General features: G+C 47.9%; 1 protein-coding gene and 1 pseudogene across 1 annotated transcript in view; both read left to right on the top strand.

Annotated features, from left to right (window-relative positions):
* RNMT (RNA guanine-7 methyltransferase) overlaps positions 1 to 17,143 on the top strand; it is a 182,654-nt gene that overhangs the window by 48,144 nt on the left and 117,367 nt on the right. The window lies entirely within an intron of this gene.
* On the top strand, positions 10,588 to 10,711 carry LOC134931301 (U5 spliceosomal RNA; annotated as a pseudogene).

The raw sequence follows: 17,143 nt of genomic DNA, 5'->3' as shown, positions 1-17,143 counted from the left end.
GTGTACTTGTTTCCTCCCATTTCTCTGATCCCAAGAATTCTCAAGACAATAAAAAGGGAAAGGGTTCAAGCAATTCTCATTGCTCCGGACTGGCTGCGAAGGGCCTGGTATTTGGATCTTCTCGAGATGCTAATAGAAGATCCGTGACCTCTACCTCTTCTTCAAGAGGATCTTCTACAGCAGGGCCCGTTCGTTTATCAAGACTTACCATGGCTACGTTTGACGGCATGGAAGTTGAACGGCTGATTCTAGCCAGGAGAGGAATTCCTGACAAAGTCATCCTGACTATGATCCAAGCCAGGAAGGGTGTAACGTGAAAACATTACCATCGTATCTGGAAGAAATATGTTTCTTGTTGTGAGAGCAGACAATATTCTGCGGTGGAATTTCATCTGGGACGTTTCCTGCTTTTTCTACAGATGGGAGTGGATGTAGGCTTACGCCTAGACTCCATAAAAGTTCAGATTTCGGCCTTGTCTATTTTCTGTTACAGGAGGTAGACGTTAAGTATCTTTCTCCTTCATCCACTAGGGGCCACTGGAGCGTAGTTACAATGGGGAAATAGTAGGTAGTGATTGGGAGCTGGCACTTTAAAATTCTCACACTGTGGCTAGCTCCTCCCCTACTATCTTCCCTCCAAGCCAGTCTTTGTTTAGTGCCCAAGGGAGCTGGTTCACTTGGGTTTAGCTGAAGAATTTTTTCTTTTTTCTTTCTTATTTTATTTTTCTTTCACACACACACAGACTGGCAGCTCTGCCACTGCCATTCTGCACCGCGGGAGCTGCCGGCGGGGTCCCATCGCAGCTGCGTGCGGCTCGGGATGGGCCCCGGCTGAGGGAGACACTGAGCTCTCCTGAGTTGGCGGACACCGCTGCGTGCGGCGCGTGTCGGGACCACTCCATCCAGCAGAAGATTCCGGCAGCATGGCAGCGGTGAGTATAAGAGAGGACACCGCTGCGTGCGGCGCGTGTTGGAGCCGCTCCACCAGAGCGCTAAATCTAAAAAAGGGGCCGGACACCGCTGCGTGCGGCGCGTGTCGGGGCCGTTCTGTCGAGCAGTGACGACGCCTGACGGAACTACAGGACGGTGAGTACAATCTCCCCCCTCCTCCAAACTGATTTATATTTTATACTGTCAGTTTTTAGTGGTATTATGTGGTGGTTGGACGGCTCCCCTATACTCCCCAGTCCTAGACAGGCTGGGGGGGTATCAAAGGCGCACTTTGTATTTTACACAGCAAAAGAGTATCTGTGGAAAAGGCTATGTGTGCATGTCCCATATACAATAGCATTGTTCTTATGTATTTTGTAGACAAAAGAGCCGCTGTGGCTCAACACACTAAATGCTGATATTAATCAAAGGGGGCGGAGCTAACTCCCGCTCCGTACGGCGGGCTTGGCGCTCCCCGGCCGCAGCATACAGGCGGCGGGGAGATACAGGGCGCTTCCCGCTTACTCTGCACTACAGCGGGTTTTCATTTTAAATTTGGCGTCGAAGCGGGGGGGCGGAGCTAACTCCCGCTCTGTACGGCGGGCTCAGCGCTCTCCGCCCCCCGGCCGCTACAGCACTTCCGCTCCCCGGCCGCTACAGCACTTCCGCTCCCCGGAGCACCTCCGCCTCCGCTCTCCGGAGCACTTCCGCTCTCCGGACCCCAGGCCGCAACAGCACAGATTACAGGTCCTCGGCTCCCTGGGCCGCTGCAAGGAGGTAACGGTGGGGGTGAAGCTTACAGCGGGCTCCCGGCGGCGGTTCCCAGCTCTCAGGGTCAGGCAGCAGAACCTATCTTAGGGGAAGGTTAGTTTTCTCTGTGCAGGGAGAGGCGGACATATTTATTTTACCTCACTTTGGCTACATTCCTCCCTGCAGGGGAGTCCTCAGCCAGGAATTTCATAGAGGCTGTAGATCAAACAGGAGCTGGGGCTCAGCTCATTAATGATTAAAATCTGGTTTGCAATATTTAATTACCCTGTTGGGTTCACTGTGTGTGTGATACATATATGTGTGTGTGTGTGTGTGTATATATATATATATATATATAATGTGTGTATGTATATATGTGTGTGTGTGTGTGTGTGTGTGTGTGTGTATATATATATATGTGTGTATATGTGTATGTATATGCATACAATACCATTATATATAGGGGGTAAAACCACTTCCACAATGTTTTATAAGAATAAAATACCGAAAACATCTGGGGGTTGCATTCCCTTTATTATTTCTTGGTGTCACTGGGTACTAATGATATTGGTAATTGGGGAATGTGTATATATGAGACCGTGTGGCTCAGCACACTAATCCCCTAAACACCCAACCACAGAGGCCTGGGTTCAAGTACCACAACAGATACTTTAAGGCACAAATAGCGCTGCGGCTCAGTACGCTAGTAGCGGGTATCTGAACAGGGGGACCAGGGTTTGAATCCCAAAAAAAAAAAAAAAAAAAAACTTTAAAGGGAGCTCTTATAGCCTAGTGGCTAGGACTCTTCTCCCACAGCGCAGCGCTACTGGTTCAGGTCTCCGCTGCTCCAGAAAATGTATTTCTCTATCGTCCTAAGTGGATGCTGGGGTTCCTGAAAGGACCATGGGGGGGTAGCGGCTCCGCAGGAGACAGGGCACAAAAAAGTAAAGCTTTTACCAGATCAGGTGGTGTGCACTGGCTCCTCCCCCTATGACCCTCCTCCAGACTCCAGTTAGATTTTGTGCCCGAACGAGAAGGGTGCAATCTAGGTGGCTCTCCTAAAGAGCTGCTTAGAGAAAGTTTAGCTTAGGTTTTTTACTTTACAGTGAGTCCTGCTGGCAACAGGATCACTGCAACGAGGGACTTAGGGGAGAAGTAGTGAACTCACCTGCGTGCAGAGTGGATTTGCTGCTTGGCTACTGGACACTAGCTCCAGAGGGACGATCACAGGTACAGCCTGGATGGTCACCGGAGCCGCGCCGCCGGCCCCCTTGCAGACGCTGAAGAGAGAAGAGGTCCAAAATCGGCGGCTGAAGACTCCTGAGTCTTCATAAAGGTAGCGCACAGCACTGCAGCTGTGCGCCATTTTCCTCTCAGCACACTTCACACAACAGTCACTGAGGGTGCAGAGCGCTGGGGGGGGCGCTCTGAGAGGCAAATAAAAACCTTATTAGAGGCAAAAAATACCTCACATATAGCCCACAGAGGCTATATGGAGATATTTAACCCCTGCCTAACTTCAAAAATAGCGGGAGACGAGCCCGCCGTAAAAGGGGCGGGGCCTATCTCCTCAGCACACAGCGCCATTTTCTCTCACAGAAAAGCTGGAGAGAAGGCTCCCAGGCTCTCCCCTGCACTGCACTACAGAAACAGGGTTAAAACAGAGAGGGGGGGCACTGATTTTGGCGATATTGTATATATATAAAAGATGCTATAAGGGAGAAACACTTATATAAGGTTGTCCCTATATAATTATAGCGTTTTTGGTGTGTGCTGGCAGACTCTCCCTCTGTCTCCCCAAAGGGCTAGTGGGTCCTGTCCTCTGTCAGAGCATTCCCGGTGTGTGTGCTGTGTGTCGGTACGTGTGTGTCGACATGTATGAGGACGATGTTGGTGAGGAGGCGGAGAAATTGCCTGTAATGGTGATGTCACTCTCTAGGGAGTCGACACCGGAATGGATGGCTTATTTAGAGAATTACGTGAGAATGTCAACACGCTGCAAGGTCGGTTGACGACATGAGACGGCCGACAATCTATTAGGACCGGTCCAGGCGTCTCAGAAACACCGTCAGGGGTTTTAAAAACGCCCATTTACCTCAGTCGGTCGACACAGACACAGACACGGACACTGAATACAGTGTCGACGGTGAATAAACAAACGTATTTCTCATTAGGGCCACACGTTAAGGGCAATGAAGGAGGTGTTACGTGTTTCTGATACTACAAGTACCACAAGAAAGGGTATTATGTGGGAGTGGAAAAAACTACCTGTAGTTTTTCCTGAATCAGATAAAATAAAATGAAGTGTGTGATGATGCGTAGGGTTACCCCGATAGCAAATATTGGCGTTATACCCTTTCCCGCCAGAAATTAGGGTACGTTGGGAAACACCCCTTAGGGTGATAAGGCGCTCACACGCTTATCAAGTGGCGTTACCGTCTCCAGATACGGCCGCCCTCAAGGAGCCAGCTGATAGGAAGCTGAAAAAAAAAAATATCCTAAAAAGTATATACACACATACGGTGGTTATACTGCGACCAGCGATCGCCATCAGCCTGGAGATGCAGTGCTGGGTTGGCTTGGTCGGATTCCCTGACTGAAAATATTTTATTCATGTAGAGCATTTAATAGGATGCATTCTATATATATGTATGTGAGATGCACAGAGGGATATTTGCTCTCTGGCATCAAGATAAGTGCGTTGTCCATATCTCCCAGAAGATGTCAGGGACACGACAGTGGTCAGGTGATACAGATCCCATACGGCAGATGGAAGTATTGCTGTATAAAGGGAAGGAGTTATTTGGGGGTCGGTCCATCGGACCTGGGGACCACAGCAACAGCTGGGAAAACCTTTTTTACCCCAAGTTACATCTCAGCTAAAAAAGACACCGTCTTTTCAGCCTCAATCTTTCCTTTCCCATGAGGGCATGCATAGAGGTAAGGGAAGTAGACTGCAGCAGGCAGCCCTTTCCCAGGAAAAGAAGCCCTCCACCGCGTCTGCCAAGTCCTCAGCATGACGCTGGGGCCGTGCAAGCGGACTCAAGGTGGGGGGGTAGTCTCAAGAGTCTCAGGGCGCAGTGGGATCACTCGCAAGTTGACCCCTAGATCGTACGAGTATTATCCCAGGGGTAAAGATTGGAGAGTCGAGACATCTTCTCCTCGCAGGTTCCTGAAGTCTGCTTTACCAACGGCTCCCTCCGACAGGGAGGCAGCATTGGAAACAATTCACAAGCTGTATATCCAACAGGTGATAATCAAAGTACCCCTCCTACGACAAGGAAAAGGGTATTATTTTTCCACACTATATTGTGGTACTGAAGCCAGACGGCTTGGTGACACATAGTCTAAATCTAAAATGTTTTGAACACTTACATAAAAGGTTCAAATCGAGATAAAGTCACTCAGAGCAGTGATAGCGAACCGGAAAAAAGGGGACTATATGGTGTCCCTGGACATCAAGGATTACCTCCATGTCCAAATTTTGTCCTTCTCATCAAGGGTACCTCTGGTTCGTGGTACAGAACTGTCAATATCAGTTTCAGACGATGCCGTTTGAATTATCCACGGCACCCCGGGCCTTTTTACCAAGGTAATGGCCGAAAAGATGTTTCTTCAAAGAAAAAAGGCATCTAAATTATCCCTTACTTGCACGACCTAAAAAGGGCAAGTTCCAGAGAACAGTTGGAGGTCGGAAGAGCACTATCTAAAGTAGTTCTTCGACGGCACGACTGGATTCTAAATATTCCAAGAATCGCAGCTGTTTTCCGACGATACGTCTGCTGTTCCTAGGGATGATTCTGGACACGGTTCAGAAAAAGGTTTTTCTTCCCGAGGAAAAAGCCAAGGAGTTATCCGACCTGTCAGGAACCTCCTAAAACCAGGAAAGGTGTCTGTACATCAATGCACAAGAGTCCTGGGAAAAATGGTGGCTTTTTACGAAGCAATTCCATTCGGCAGATTCCATGCAAGAATTTTCCAAAGGGATCTGTTGGACAAATGGTCAGGGTCGCATCCTCAGATGCACCTGCGAATAACCCGGTCGCCAAGGACAAGGGTATATCTTCTGTGGTGGTTGCAAAAGGCTCATCTATTGGAGGGCCGCAGATTCGGCATACAGGATTTGATCCTGGTGACCACGGACGCCAGCCTGAGAGGTTGGGGAGCAGTCACACAAGGAAGAAACTTCCAGGGGGTATGGACGAACCTGGAAAAGTCTCTTCACATAAACATTCTGGTACTAAGAGCAATCTAAAATGCTCTAAGCCAGGCGGAACCACTCCTGCAAGGAAAACCGGTGTTGATTCAGTCGGACAACATCACGGCGGTCGCCCATGTAAACAGACAGGGCGGCACAAGAAGCAGGAGTGCAATGGCAGAAGCTGCCAAGATTCTTCGCTGGGCGGAGAATCACGTAATAGCACTGTCAGCAGTGTTCTTCCCGGGCGTGGACAACTGGGAAGCAGACTTCCTCAGCAGACACGATATTCACCCGGGAGAGGGGGGTCTTCATCCAGAAGTCTTCCACATGCTAATAAACTGTTGGGAAAGACCAATGGTAGACATGATGGCGTCTCGCCTCAACAAGAAACTGGACAAGTATTGCGCCAGGTCAAGAGATCCACAGGCAATAGCTGTGGACGCACTGGTAACACCTTGGGTGTACAAATCAGTATATGTGTTTCCTCCTCTGCCTCTCATACCAAAGGTATTGAAGATTATACGGTGAGGAGGAGTAAGAACAATACTAGTGGCTCCGGATGGCCAAGAAGGACTTGGTACCCGGAACTTCAAGAGTTGGTCACGGACGACCCGTGCCCTCTACTTCTGAGAAGGGACCTGCTACAACAGGGTCCCTGTCTCTTTCAAGACTTACCGCGGCTGCGTTTGACGGCATGGCGGTTGAACGCCAGATCCTAAAAGGGAAAGGCATTCCAGAAGAAGTCATTCCTACCTTGATTAAGGCAAGGAAGGAAGTCACCGCGAAACATTATCACCGCATTTGGCGAAAATATGTCGCGTGGTGCGAGGATCGGAGTGTTCCGACGGAGGAATTTCAACTGGGTCGTTTCCTACATTTCCTACAATCAGGATTGTCTATGGGTCTCAAATTGAGATCTATTAAGGTTCAAATTTCGGCCCTGTCAATATTCTTCCAAAAAGAATTGGCCTCAGTTCCTGAGGTACAGACTTTTGTTAAAGGAGTACTGCATATACAGCCTCCTGTGGTGCCTCCGGTGGCACCGTGGGATCTAAATGTAGTTTTAGATTTCCTCAAATCCCATTGGTTTGAACCATTGAAAAAGGTGGATTTTAAATATCTCACATGGAAAGTGACTATGTTACTGGCCCTGGCTTCCGCCAGGAGAGTATCTGAATTGGCGGCTTTATCTTATAAAAGCCCTTATCTAATCTTCCATTCGGATAGGGCAGAACTGAGGACTCGTCCGCATTTTCTCCCTAAGGTGGTATCAGCGTTTCACCTGAACCAACCTATTGTGGTGCCTGCGGCCACTGGCGACTTGGAGGACTCCAAGTTGTTGGACGTTGTCAGAGCCTTAAAAATATACATTTCAAGGACGGCTGAAGTCAGAAAATCTGACTCGCTGTTGATACTATATGCACCCAACAAGTTGGGTGCCCCTGCTTCTAAGCAGACGATTGCTCGTTGGATTTGTAACACAATTCAACTTGCTCATTCTGTGGCAGGCCTGCCACAGCCTAAATCTGTTAAGGCCCATTCCACAAGGAAGGTGGGCTCATCTTGGGCGGCTGCCCGAGGGGTCTCGGCATTACAATTCTGTCGAGCAGCTACGTGGTCGGGGGAAAACACGTTTGTAAAATTCTACAAATTTGATACCCTGGCAAAAGAGGACTTGGAATTCTCTCATTCGGTGCTGCAGAGTCATCCGCACTCTCCCGCCCGTTTGGGAGCTTTGGTATAATCCCCATGGTCCTTTCAGGAACCCCAGCATCCACTTAGGACGATAGAGAAAATAAGAATTTACTTACCGATAATTCTATTTCTCGGAGTCCGTAGTGGATGCTGGGCGCCCATCCCAAGTGCGGATTATCTGCAATACTGTACATAGTTATTGTTAACAAATTCGGGTTATATTGTTAAGGAGCCATCTTTAAGAGGCTCTTTCTGTTATCATACTGTTAACTGGGTTTAGATCACAAGTTGTACGGTGTGATTGGTGTGGCTGGTATGAGTCTTACCCGGGATTCAAATTGCCTCCCTTATTGTGTACGCTCGTCCGGGCACAGTACCTAACTGGAGTCTGGAGGAGGGTCATAGGGGGAGGAGCCAGTGCACACCACCTGATCTGGTAAAAGCTTTACTTTTTTGTGCCCTGTCTCCTGCGGAGCCGCTACCCCCCCATGGTCCTTTCAGGAACCCCAGCATCCACTACGGACTCCGAGAAATAGAATTATCGGTAAGTAAATTCTTATTTTAAATCGTGTCGGTCACTACACGTTATAGTGCAGACCTTACATAGGGCTCGGTTTATTTAACCCACCTTTTCTCCTTTCGTTTGTCTCACCTGGGATAGTCAAAAAGAATTCCCTCTTAGGTGTGAAGTATGCGGTGGAGCCATCTCTTAGCCCTCCACGCACCTGCAGGACACCCCTGTTTGAACAGCCCAGATTATACAGGTAATGTCACTGTTAACCAGAGACCTTGTACGTCATTTCTCCTCTCCAGGTTTCTAAATGAACCTTGATAGCCTTCCATGTTACACGACTCAGCGGTGGAAAGGCCTCTCTGGGAGGAGGCGAGAGATGTCCAGGATACGGAGGATGTCTGGTTTCGGTGCAGTCTGAACCTGTGTCTCAGAATATCCAGGTGCATTATACAGCAGTTCGTCTTGATACTGCAGGTAAGGGAGGCGGACATGTCAAGTCCATCAGGGTTCGACGCCAATGACTAAATGGTCCAGTTTCGGATGGGCTAGGCAGGCTCCGGTAGGCGGCCTGCAGAACCCGAATAAAAAGTTTCAGATATCAAACAATGTTGGTTTTCTTATCCTTTCCCCGCAGACGGAAGGAAATGGCATCAGAACCTCTCCAGGTATACCCCTCAATGTATCACCGGTCCAACAAGCTGCCATTTCTTTTTCATCCACTAGGGGTCACTGGAGTACTCTTGGGATATGGACGGGCGCAGCCGAACAAAGGCACTGAATATTTAAATTTAGGACTCTCCCCCCTCCATATCCCCGAGTACCTCAGTGTACGACCTCAGTGTTTTTTCGGTGCTCACAGCACTAACATCGGCTTGTGGGAAGTTCCCACATTTGAGGAAGATTTTATTAAATTTTTCATTTTTACTTTTTATTTTTACTTTTTACACTTCCCTTCCCAGTTTCTAGAAAAACATGGGTCCGGGATAGTGCCGCTGCAAGGCAGCGCAATGGCGTGTCGGTCCTCACAAAGAGCACCCTCACAGCCACACGCAGTTCACTACCTGCTGTAGGACGGAGCTTGCAGATAGACGCCCGTCACAGCCATGATCTGCTGCCTAAGCTGGACGGAGCTTACAGGAAGAAGCCCCGTCGCAGCCAGGATCTACTCCAGAGGCTGGACGGAGCTTACAGAAAGAAGCCCCGTCACAGCCAGGAAGAAGCTGGACGGAGCTTGCAGATAGAAGCCCCGTCACAGCCATGATCTGCTGCCTAAGCTGGACGGAGCTTACAGAAAGAAGCCCCGTCACAGCCAGGAAGAAGCTGGACGGAGCTTGCAGATAGAAGCCCCGTCACAGCCATGATCTGCTGCCTAAGCTGGACGGAGCTTACAGGAAGAAGCCCCGTCGCAGCCATGATCTACTCCAGAGGCTGGACGAACTTACAGAAAGAAGCCCGTCACAGCCAGGATGAAGGGATCAAGAAGCTGGACGGAAGCCCCGTCGCAGCCGTGATCAGGAGCAAGCAAGGTAGGCTGGGGAACGGGGCGGTCAGCGCAGGCTGCCGCCCCGCTATGTTGGGGTTAATATGCTGCCTCGCGCTCATACTGACACAGCTCCGTCCGGCCGCACAGCAGGGGGAGCTCATACGCGCCAAGCCCAGCCGCTACAAGGGAGCTCATAACCGCCAAGCCCAGCGCTACGTCTAACAGAGACGCTCCGTTCGGCCGCCCAGCTCCGTCCGGCCGCACAGCAAGGAGGGAAGCCATACTCAGACTCAGTATGACCGCCGCTCCGTCCGGCCGCCCAGCACCACAAGTGCCAGTGCAGGCTTCCCGCACGGCCGCCCAGCTATGTCCGGCCGCCCAGCGCCATACGGCCGCAGACGCTCCCACAGTCTCAGTACAGAGACGGTGACAGGCCAGTGCAGGCTTCCCGCAGACATAAGAGGCACGGTGGAAGCTGGCGGATTAAATATATGAACAGCAGTGTATATATATATATATATATATATATATATATATATATATATATATATATATATCACAGGTATTTATAAGGTATTGTTAACTGTCCTGGCAGTAATAGGCTAGTGAATCTATATTACTGTCTGTGATTTTCCCAGTATAATAGGCTATTGAGCCTATATTATCAATGGCTGTTATTAACATTGTAAAGAATAGGCTATTGAGCCTATATTAATGCTGTATAAATATAGGCTATGAGCTTATATATATTTATTCATAGAGCATGTGTTGTACCCGGCCTGTGATTATACTGTATAATAGGCTATATTAACACGGAAACATTTGTAATTTGTTCTGTAATTATCAGGGTCAGCATGGCAAAGGGGCCATTTTAACCATGCTTCCTGTTGTTTTCCAGTTTGTAATTCTGGAACATTCCTGCCCTACATCTCTAAGCCACCAGAGGCGCAGGGGTGTTAGTGGGAATTTGGTTCGGGTTTCACATGCACATGTGAACTGCTTTTCACATAAAGAATACTCTGGTTTCTCTTCAGAGCGAATAAATCTTTCACCTTGTACTAAAGATTTCCGTAGAGAGGAACAACCATGAGTTTCATATACAATAAAATATATATGACACATAATAACTGCAATAAGTCGTGCAAGTGTCTGTCCGTTGCCTATGGTGGTGGCTGTCTGCATAGCGAGTAAGGCTCTAGCGCAGACTAAAAATTATTTTAAAAATCCTATAAGCATGGGCAATTCAAATTAAAAGAGCGGTAACACCGCCTGCTCTAACAAAAGACAGTCTTTTCAAAGGGCCAATTTCCCTTTGGGTACCAGGGTGTTTATTTAACTGGTCTTATAATTTAATGCACGATTCTATGTCAGATCTCACACCGATAACTACGAGTGAGAAGGGTACATTACACCAGCACTCAGATAGTGCGGGGTTTTTGACAACATACATTGCTAAATCCCAGTGAGTCAATGTCTCCATTTTTACAGAGACTTAGTAGACTTTGACCACTATTTAATCGTTTTCAAAATGATGCGATCCGCCATTGGTAAAGGCGTCTGTGTCAAACATTATAAAGACCCAAGATACATTTGGGTCACTAGACTCTATGTATGGAAACAATGAGATCACTGTTAAAAGAAGCTGCAGAGTATATCTGTAAAGCTTCTACTAACGCTGGTTACTTCGATTCTCACTTTTCATCGTCGCTAGTTCAGCACGACAAGGCCAGAGCTTGTTTGGTCCTAAATTTGATATTCAGCCATTACCGCATCCAGTATCAAAACTTGTGCCGGCGTTTAATCCCTTTAGACTTCAGTTTTTTCAAGGCAGTTGTACAAAACAGTCACGCCTTGTAACGACAGGACGCTACAGTCAGCAAGCCAGTGGTTTGATGACCTCTTTTCCAATTGTGGAAGCGCGTCCTTACATGTTATATTTGCGGGGTTTCCAGACTTCAACTCATGGATGTCTCAGCTATTTACAGATTAAAGGACAAGACTGCCTCTGTCGAACGGTTTGGCAGGTTGCCATTTAGTCTCTGCTGGTTTTCAGCTGTCTTTATAATCCAGGCAGTAGTACACCAACAGAGTCAGGGTTACTTATTCCCCTCTGTTTGAGCAAAACCAGACAGCTCCGTCGCAAGTCACTTACTGCAGTTGGAAAATGGATTTTCTGCGGTTAGTATTTGCTTATTGGAGCCACAAAATTGCATAATTGCATTTGATCTTCACATTGCGTATTACCCATTCCGGTTTGTTCATCACAGGTTCTAGCGTTTGCAAATCGCCACAACCATTAACCATTTCAGGTCTACCGTTTCTTATCGCCTCGGGTATTTACCAAAGTGATGTTGGTGATGATAGCTCATCTCACATAAGAACTCTGTTTCAACAGAGTTTCTCTATCTTAGACTATCTGCTCATAAGAACTCTGTCTCAACAAAGTTCCTCTAACTTGCGCTACTAATGTATACTGCGGTGGCAGATCAAGTTCAATCGCATCTAATTCCGTCTAAACGACAATTCCTAGGTAAGATTATAAATACGGTAAATCAAAGACATTTACCTACTACACCAGCAATAACAAATGTACATCTAGTAATTAGTGCAAATCACGCACACTAGCGGTACATTGGTGTATTCACCTGTTAAGAATAATGATGTGTTTCAAAGCGATTTAGTTCGCTGCCCTTCACTCGCGTTTCCCACAGAGGGGCGAGGGTGTATATACTCTGGACGAGAGTCGCAGAGGTTCAGGAGTTGTAGTTAAAAAAGATCAGCGACAGAGGTTCTAAAACGGATCACGACAGATTGCTGTCGATAAATGTCCTGAAACTCCGTGCATTTTACAATGCACTACATGCTTCGCTTTCAGTCTGACCAGGGGCAGTCAGACAACGCAACGGCAGTTGCATACACAACAGAAGCCGCATGGCAATGCGGCAGGTAGCTCGAATCCTCAATTGCTCAGAACACCATTATGTGAGGGTTCATTCCGTGAGTGGACATCTGTTAGACAGATGATCTCACCCGTCAGGATTTAGATCCTGGAAACTGGACATTAAATCCAGAGGTGTTTCATATGTGAGTCCACAGAAGGGGGTTACCCTCAGGTATACATGATGGCATCTCGCCACAATTACAAAAGCTCACTATGTGTACAAAACAACAAATCACAAGGGCAGTGGCGGTGGAGTCTCTCACATTCGTGTGGTCATTCAGCATCGTGTATCTGGTTCCACCATTTTCCGCTGCTCTCTCCGTTGCCAAACGGGATCATAAGACAGTTCGTCACAGTCATACTAGTGATATCTCATGGGTTTCGGAGAGCTTGCTTCTCGAATCTCCAAGGAATACTTGCACACGATCTTGGCCGCTCATAATACGTCCAACCTGTTACAACAGGGAACGTTCTTTTACTCATAGTTACCTATGTACCTATTACCTATGTACCGCAGCTGCGGTTGACGGGGTGAGGGTTCAAACCGCCCTCTTAAGAAATAGGGCATTACAGTATCGGTTATACCAACCATGCTACGAGCTAGTAAGCCGCTTAAGGCAGCTCATTATTACAAAATTTCGTGTGTTTACATAGGTGGTAAAGCTCGGAAGTTTCCGACATCATCCTTCAAGTTACCCGTATTCTGTTAAACAGGGTGGAATGGAAAACTGCGTTTATCTGCACTGAAGGTGCAGGTATCTGTGTGGTAAACTTATTTTCAAAGACGTTTGATTCAATTGCGTCTGTACACACCTTTCTACATGGTGTCATCAAAGTGCAGCCTACATTTATCCCACCTACAGCGCCAGGTGACTTGAGGTTGGGTTCAGATTTCTTACAGTTTTCAGATTTTGAACCCTTACAACAAATGGGGATTACGTTTCGCACTTTGGAAAACATTTTTCTTCTAGCCTTGGCTTCGGCAAGGGTTTTGTTTTCATATTTGGGTGCCTTGTATTCCAAGCCACTGTATTTGAGTTTTCTCATGACAAAGCAGATCTTCGGACGAATTCCGCTTTCGTATTCTTCACATCAATATACCAATAGTGGTTCCTGTGTGGACAGCACATTCTAGAATTCTGAATGTGGTACACGCATTACGCGTTTATATATGTCCCGAACGTCTACAGTACGTGATACGGATACGTTGTTTGTTTTCTATGATGCTGCCAACTGGGGTTAGCCAGTTTCTCAGCAGCCATTATCCAGTTGGATAATAATGACTACAAGTCAGGATTACTTTAAGGCTAAGTTACAATCGCCTACGTCAGTAATAGCTCATCCCACAGGTTCTGTGGGAATGTCAGACCCAGCGGGTCGTGGAGCGGCTACGACGCGGCTACATAGCCTTCAGTGCACCACGTTTGTGCACGTTTACACGTTATGAATGGTTGCGGCATCAGCATCTAGCTTTGGCTGCCTACTGTTACAAGTATCAAACAGCTCTCCCGCCCACGAGGGAAGCTTTGGTACGTCCCAAGAGTACTCCAGTGACCCCTAGTGGATGAAAAAGAAAATAGGATTTTGGTACTTACCAGGTAAATCCTTTTCTTTGAATCCATAGGGGGCACTGGACGCCCACCCAGAGCAGTTTTACCTGGGTTGTTTTAAGCTCAAAGGAGCTTAGGGTAACACGGTTTACCTGGTTGGTATTAAGCTCAGAGGAGCTTATGGTAACACATTTTCACCGATTGGTTCAAATTATAAAATTCTATCGGTTATGGTGTCAACTGTTTAGTTGACAGTAAAGTTATGGGTCAACTTTGTTGTTGTCCGTTATGTTATAGGTATTCTCCATTGTCAACCTCTCTATATAGTTCCTGTTCGCTCAGTAAAAAACACTGAGGTCGTACACTGAGGTACTCGGGGATATGGAGGGGGGAGAGTCCTAAATTTAAATAATCAGTGCCTTTGTTCGGCTGCGCCCGTCCATATCCCAAGAGTACTCCAGTGCCCCCTATGGATTCAAAGAAAAGGATTTACCTGGTAAGTACCAAAATCCTATTTTTCCTGAGGCAACATTGCTCAGGTATCCATCAAAGACACACATACGGCAGCGGGGTTCTACCTTGTCCGGAGCAGGTAGGTTGTGGAACAATTGTCCTCTAGGTTACAGGATCAGTTATCAGGATCAATTGATACTTTGGGACAGATCAGAATCAGGATTCTGATTTTATGTTCTTTTGAGGTCTGCAGACTCGGAACCTGCATTTTCGCTTGGGCTGTCTTAACCCAAAGACCGCTGGGGCTGCGACAGTGACAGGTGAACATGAGATCCTACGGGGCAGATGGTTCAGGGGAAGAAACTTTCTGCAGGATTTCTTGAACCATTGGAGGTAAGTCCACTTTTCTTTCTCCTACTACTGCCTCAGCTCCAAGACGGACCTTTACCGGTCTTTCCTTTAGATCTTTCCGTGCCCTTTCAGGCTTCCACTCCACACGGGCGATATCTCCGTCGCCAGGGGATCTCAGGGTAACAGGCTGAAGCAGAGGCTCAGCATCCTCGGTCCAGTCTGATTTTAGGTCATCCTATACACCCACTACAGGTTAGACCTTCCTACCACCTGGAGGGTCCCAGGGTAGGCGCAGGTCGGTGGTCCTACGGGGAGAACTGAGAAGGCTTGCGCGGTTACAGATTAGATTTTGGAGTACAGCGTCTCAGGAGTCCTTCGGCATGGGTCGGCCGATTTACAAGGACAAGACAGTCATAATACAGGCGGCGCTCCATATGCTTCTAACCGAAAAGGGTGTTGATCCCTGTTTTTCACACATCATTTGAATCGGGACAGTTCTCAGGCCTTTGTTTTCTTTTCACGTTCCGAAGCCAGATGGCTCGGCCACGCCTATTCTGTCCTTAGAATCCTTTCAGTCTGTGATTGCTAGTTTTAAACAGGCAAAAAGGGGGTTTTACGCGTCCCTTGTCTTCAGGGATGCCTGTTTACTGATTTCCGTTGGGTTTCCTCATCGGGCTTTTCTCAGATTCGCATTACAGGATTCTCATTTTCACTGTCGGTCCTTTCCTTTCGGTCTCTCTTCCGCTCCCACAGGGTTCAGGAAGATCACAGAATAACTATCTTTCAAGGGCAGGAAGGGAGGTTTGTTCCCTAATGGGACAATCTACTGCTACAATCCAACTCTGTACATTAGGTGGCTTCTGAATTTCCAGAGGATCCAGGAGCTTCTCGTTCGACACTGATCCACTTTATGCTCCTCGTAGACTTTTCTCAACACGGTCCGTCAGAGGATTTTTCCTTCCTTGCCACCAGGTACAGTATTTCTTAAGTCAGGTTGCGACGCAATGAGTGGTCGCCTACACTCCCCTCTGAGCGAAGGACAACAATCTTCTTTCTAGGTCAAGCCGCCAGGTCAGACTCCCGGGTGAGGGTTCATTTCCCGGAGTTTTCTCAGCTGGTCCGCTGTTGGTGGAGATTTCGGATCGACCTCAGGGCGTTCGGTCTGACTCTTTATCCCTTTACTCCTCTCGGACGTGAACTCTAGCGGTAGTAGCCGAGGATACCCTCGGGGCTCCTTGGAGTTTCGGGGTTTTTTCTATCCTGCCTCCTTTGTTTATTCCTACCTCACTTCGGTAACACAGGATGGGAATATGCGCGCTAGTCCTCTCGGTGGCTCCGGTTGGGCCGCGCATGACTTGAAGATACAGCTACACCTGTTGTCAGTACAGGAGCCTTGGCTCCTACCTCGACTAGACTGTCTACTTCAACAGGGTCCTTTTCTTTGTTCATCTTAAACTGGTTTCGTTTAACCGTGTGACTGTTCACCAGACCTCAGAAGGGAGGAGTTTCCTAGTTCGGTTAGGCCTACTGGGCCCCGATTTCAGAAGTCTGTTACCTCTTCTCGCTTTTGCCACTTTTGGAAAACTTTATAGGGCATAGTGAGGATAACAGGGGTTTTCCCCTTCTTTCAGTTACCATTCAGCCGTCATCTTTGGTTTCTCTGGGAAGTTTTGCTCGGCTGCGCTTCAAAATACATTGACCTGAAATCTAGGTCTCTGCCCTTTCGGTTTTCTTCCAAAAGAGATCAGCCTGCCGGCCGTAAGTTCGGGCTCTCTTTCAGGGAGTACTCTATTGGCAACTCCCCCGGCTGAGCTTCAGACTCAGCGGTCGTTTCTTCCAGAGGGGATGTCCGTTTTTCCTATAAATCTGACCCCAGTGTTTTCGTCCCTCTTTGAAGGTTGTAAGGGCTCGCCGACTCTCTCTACAGAGATCTTAGTCTATTTGACGAAGTTTTTCTTCCCTCTTCTGTACGATGCTCCCGTACTAAATAGCTGGGGTCCCAGCATATGCTGGGCTGTTGGATACATGTGACCATCAGACAGTCTTCTTGGCGGTTGCTCGGAAGCCTCCGTTTCCATTTCAGCGCACTTTACGCGCGTTGTGGGACCTTAGTGGGCAGCTGCCCGTGGGGTCTCCATGAATACTTTGTCGGGCAGCTACTTGGTCGGACCGACATTTGTTTTTGTCAAATTCTACAAGTTTGACACTTTTGCGGCCTCGGCATCACAGTTTGGCCGAGCTGTTTTACAGGACTCTCAGCGCTCTCCCACCCGTT

The sequence above is a fragment of the Pseudophryne corroboree genome, chromosome 5 (assembly GCF_028390025.1).
Source record: "Pseudophryne corroboree isolate aPseCor3 chromosome 5, aPseCor3.hap2, whole genome shotgun sequence".
Lineage (NCBI taxonomy): Eukaryota > Metazoa > Chordata > Amphibia > Anura > Myobatrachidae > Pseudophryne > Pseudophryne corroboree.
This window is presented reverse-complemented; position numbering and strand designations above follow the sequence as displayed.